Source organism: Physeter macrocephalus, chromosome 10 (assembly GCF_002837175.3).
Source record: "Physeter macrocephalus isolate SW-GA chromosome 10, ASM283717v5, whole genome shotgun sequence".
NCBI classification, from domain to species: Eukaryota; Metazoa; Chordata; class Mammalia; order Artiodactyla; family Physeteridae; genus Physeter; species Physeter macrocephalus.
In genome coordinates this window covers 74,164,708-74,169,824 of record NC_041223.1, presented here as the reverse complement: position 1 = coordinate 74,169,824, position 5,117 = coordinate 74,164,708, and the positions used below count along the sequence as shown (strand labels likewise).

General features: G+C 43.0%; 1 pseudogene; it reads left to right on the top strand.

The window, feature by feature from the left end:
* The first annotated feature begins 334 nt into the window (after positions 1–334).
* Positions 335–1,752, top strand: LOC102996343 (Krueppel-like factor 4; annotated as a pseudogene).
* The last annotated feature ends 3,365 nt before the right edge of the window (positions 1,753–5,117 follow it).

Genomic DNA, 5,117 nt, shown 5'->3' with positions numbered 1-5,117 from the left:
CTAATTTATCCCTCCTCCACGTGGGAGACAGGGTGGGGTATGGACGCTGCTGAGTGGAAGAGAGCACAGCCCGGCCATCAGACCTACTTCCTCCTCTTGCTGATTATCTATTTTTATGGGTTTACAACTTTTCTAAGAACTTTTGTATACAAAGGAACTTTTTTTTTTTAAAGTAATTTCCCCTTTATATTTAATCCAAAGAAGAAGGATCTCGGGCAATTTGAGGTGTTTGGTTTTGGCCTCATTTCTAAGTCTTTTTTCCTCTTTGTTGACTTTAGTGTTCAGTCACCCCCACTGCTTTGGACTCCTGAGGACCTTCTGGGCACCCACAATAATGAGGCAGCCACCTGGCGAGTCTGACTTGGCTGTCAGCGACGCACTGCTCCCATCCTTCTCCACTGTTGTGTCGAGCCCCCAGGGAAGGGGGAAGACACTGCATCCAGCAGGTGTCCTGAATAACCGCGGGTGGTGGAGCTCTCCCACGTGAAGTGACTTCCCCCTGGGGCTTCCCGGCTGCCCCTACGACCTGCTGGCGGCAACTATGCCCACCGACCTGCAGAGTGGTGGAGTCAGAGTGGCTTGCGACAGAGCAACCTCGCTCTCCTACCCTGGAGGGAGATGGAGGAGTTCAGTGATCTCCTGGACCTGGACTTTATCCTCTCCAACTCGCTGTCCCATCAGGAGCCAGTGGTCTCCACCGTGTCATCAGCATCAGCCTCATCCTCATCCTCCCCTTCAAGAAGCAGTCCTACTTGTGCACCCTACACCTGCAGCTTCAACTGTCCAGGCCAGGTTGGGGGTGACCCAGGCTTGGCGCCAGGCAGCAGGGTCAGAGGCCTGCTCCGTGGCTGGGAATCTGCACCCCCTGTGACAGCTCCCTTCAACCTGGCAGACATCAACCACCTGAGCCCCTCTGGGTGCTGCGTGGCTGAGCTCCTGGGGCCCAAATTGGACCCAGTGTACACTCCATGGCAGCAGCCGCAGCCACCAGGTGGCTTGATGGACAAGTTTGTGTTGAAGGCATTCCTGAGTGCCCCTAATCATTGGTGTTAGCAAAGGCAGCCTGGATGGCAGCCACTTGGTGGTAGTGGCACCCTACAGTGGCGGTTTGCCCCGCTTGTGCCCCAAGATCAAGCGGGAGGCTGTCTCCTCATGCATCCTGTCGGTCGACCCCTAGAGGCCCACTTCGTCACTGGACCCCCTCTCAGCAATGGCCACCGGCTGCCAGTGCCTGACTTTCCCCTGGAGTGGCAGCTCCCCAGCAGGACTACCCCAACCCTGGGTGCCGAGGAACTGCTGAGCAGCAGTCATCCTGCCCAGCCGCTACCCCCAGGCTTCCATCCCCACCAAACTACCCTCCCTTCCTGCCCTACCAGATGCAGCCACAGGTTCCACCGCTCCATTACCAAGAGCCCATGCCACCCAGTTCCTGCATGTGGGAGGAACATGAGCCAAAGAGGGAAGAATGTTGTGGCCCCGGAAAAGGATGGCCACTCACACCTGGGATTATGCAGGCTGCGGCAAAACCTACAGGAAGAGTTCTCATCTCAAGGCACACACCTGTGAGCCCACCCAGGCGAGAAACCTTACCACGGTGACTGGGATGGCCATGGGTAGAAATCTGTCCTCTCAGATGAACTGACCACGCACTACCGCCAACACACCAGGCACTGACCCTTCCAGTGCCAGAAGTGCAACCCAGCATTTGCGAGTTTGGACCACTTCACCTTACACATGAAGAGGCACTTTTAAATCCCAAAACAGTGCCAGAAGAGAATTCAGTATTTTTTAATCTTTCACACTGTCTTCCCAGTGAGGGAAGGAACCCAGCTGGAAAGCACTACAATCATGGTGAAGCTCCCAACGAGTGAACTTGTGAATGGATACTCAGGAGACCTGAGGAAACCAAACAACAAAGAAGAGATGGGGTCTGTGACTGGATCTTCTATCATTCCAACTCTAAATACAACTTGAATATATATTCCTGGACTTAGAAAACACCAAGGGGGTGACTGGCAGTGGTGAATATCAGGGTATAAATTAGATCAATGAGTGTGGGGGAGGGAAGACCAGAAAGCCTTGAATTGTTTCAATGCAATATAAGCATAAAGATCACCTTGTATTCTCTTCTAAAAGCCATTATTACGATCTTAGAAGAAGAAGAAGAAAATCAGGTACAGAAAATGTGTTTTAATAGCCTAAACAATGGTGCTTTGTGAGTCTGGGTTCCAAATGTGCCAAATGAGGCCAAAATTCTCAAACTGCTGCACATTTTGACAAGAAAATCTATTTTTGTCTTCCAGTCTACATTTAAGACCTAAGTCAGGTAAATGCACATGGTTTACTTTAATCTTTTTATGCAGAGAGTCTGTTATGCACTGTGGTTTCAGTTGGGCAATAATTTGTACAATGGTTTATTCCCAAATATGCCTTAAGCAGAAATTTTTTTTTCTATATAGTTCCTTGCCTTAATAAACGTGTAATATAAATTTAAAAAAAATGATCTCACTGCAATTTATATCAAAGTGTTCTGCCTATATTTTCCTCTAAGAGTTTTATAGTATCTGGTCTTACATTTAGGTCTTTAATCCATTTTGAGTTTATTTTTGTGTATGGAGTTAGAGAGTGTTCTAATTTCGTTCTTTTACATGTAGCTGTCCAGTTTTCCCAGCACCACTTATTGAAGAGACTGTCTTTTCTCCATTGTATATTCTTTTCTCCTTTGTGGTAGATGAATTGACCATAGGTGAGTGAGTTTATTTCTGGGCTTTCTATCCCCTTCCATTAATCGATATTTCTGTCCCTGTGACAGTACCATACTGTTTTGATTACTGTAGCTTTATAGTAGTGTCTGAAGTCAGGGAGCCTGATTCTTCCAGCTCCATTTTTCTTTCTCAGGATTGCTTTGGCTATTTGGGGTCTCTGTGTTTCCATACAAATTGTAAAATGTTTTGTTCTAGTTCTGTGAAAAATGCTATTGGTAATTTGATAGGGATTGCATTGAATCTGTAGATTGCCTTGGGTAGTATAGTCATTTTGATGATATTGATTCTTCCAATCCAAGAACATGGTATATATTTCCAACTGTTTGTGTCATCTTTGATTATTTTCATCAGTGTCTTATAGTTTTCAGAGTACAGGTCTTTTGCCTCCTTAGGTATGTTTATTCATAGGTTTTTGTTGTTGTTGTTGTTGTTTTGATTTTTTACTTTTTTTTTTTTGCGGTACACAGGCCTCTCACTGTTGTGGCCTCTCCTGTTGCGGAGCACACGTTCCGGACGTGCAGCCTCAGCGTGATAGGGATTGCATTGAATCTGTAGATTGCCTTGGGTAGTATAGTCATTTTGATGATATTGATTCTTCCAATCCAAGAACATGGTATATATTTCCAACTGTTTGTGTCATCTTTGATTATTTTCATCAGTGTCTTATAGTTTTCAGAGTACAGGTCTTTTGCCTCCTTAGGTATGTTTATTCATAGGTTTTTGTTGTTGTTGTTGTTGTTTTGATTTTTTACTTTTTTTTTTTTGCGGTACACAGGCCTCTCACTGTTGTGGCCTCTCCTGTTGCGGAGCACACGTTCCGGACGTGCAGCCTCAGCGTCCATGGCTCATGGGCCCAGCTGCTCCGCGGCATGTGGGATCTTCTCGGACCGGGGCACGAACCCGTGTCCCCTGTATCGGCAGGTGGACTCTCAACCACTGCGCCACCAGGGAAGCCCTATTCATAGGTATTTTATTCTTTTTGATGCAGTGGTAAATGGTATTTGTTTCCTTAATTTCTCTTTCTGATCTTTCATTGTTAATGTATAGAAATGCAAGAGATTTCTGTGTGTTAATTTTGTATCCTTCAACTTTACTGAATTCATTGATGAGCTCTAGTAGTTTTCTGGTAGCATCTTTAGGATTATCTATGTATCATGTCATCTGTAAACAGTGACAGTTTTACTTCTTTTCCAATTTGGAATCCTTTTATTTCTTTCTCTTCTCTGATTGACATGGTTAGGACTTCCAAAACTATGTTGAATAAAATGGTAAATGCAGACATCCTTGTATTTTTCCTGATCTTAGAGGAAAGCTTTCAGCTTTTCATCATTGAGTATGATGTTAACTGTGGGTTTGTTATATATGGCCTTTATTATGTTGAGGTAGGGAACTTACATATACCCACTTTCTGGAGAGTTTTTATCATAAATGCATGTTGAATTTTGTCAAAAGCTTTTTTCTGAATCTATTGAGATGATCATATGATTTTTATTCTTCAATTTGTTAATGTGATGTATTACACTGATTGATTTGTGAATAGTGAAAAATCCTTGCATCCCTGGGATAAATCCTACTTGATCATGGTGTATGATCCTTTTACTATATTGTTGGATTGGTTTGCTAGTATTTTGTTGAGGATTTTTGCATCTATGTTCATCAGTGATATTGCCCTGTAAATTTCTTTTTTTTCTGGTATTTTTGTCTGGTTTTGGTATCAGGGAGATGGTGGCCTCATAGAAAGAGTTTGGAAATGTTCCTTTTTCTGCAATTTTTTGAAATAGTTTCAGAAGGATGGGTGTTAACTCTTCTCTAAATGTTTGATAGAATTCACCTGTGAAGACATCTGGTCCTGGACTTTTGTTTGTTGGGAGTTTTAAAATCACAGTTTCAATCTCAGTACTTGTGATTGGTCTGTTCATATTTTCTATTTCTTCCTGATTCAGTCTTGGAAGATTGTACCTTTGTAAGAATTTGTCCATTTCTTCTAGGTTGTCCATTTTATTGGCATATAGTTGCTTGTAGTAGTCTCTTATGACCCTTTATATTTCTGGGGTGTCTTGTAACTTCTCCTTTTTCATTTCTAATTTTATTTATTTGAGCACTCTTCCTTTTTTTCCTGATGAGCCTGGCTAAATGTTTATCAAATTTGTGTATCTTTTCAAAGAACCAGGTTTTAGTTTCATTGCTCTTTTCTATTGCTTTCTTTGTCTCTATTTCATTTATTTCTGTTCTCATCATTATGATTTCTTTCCTTCTACTAACTTTGGGCTTTGTTTGTTCTTCTTTCTCTAGTTGCTTTAGTGTATGATTAGGTGGTTTATTTGAGATTTTTCTTGTTTCTTGAGGTAAGAT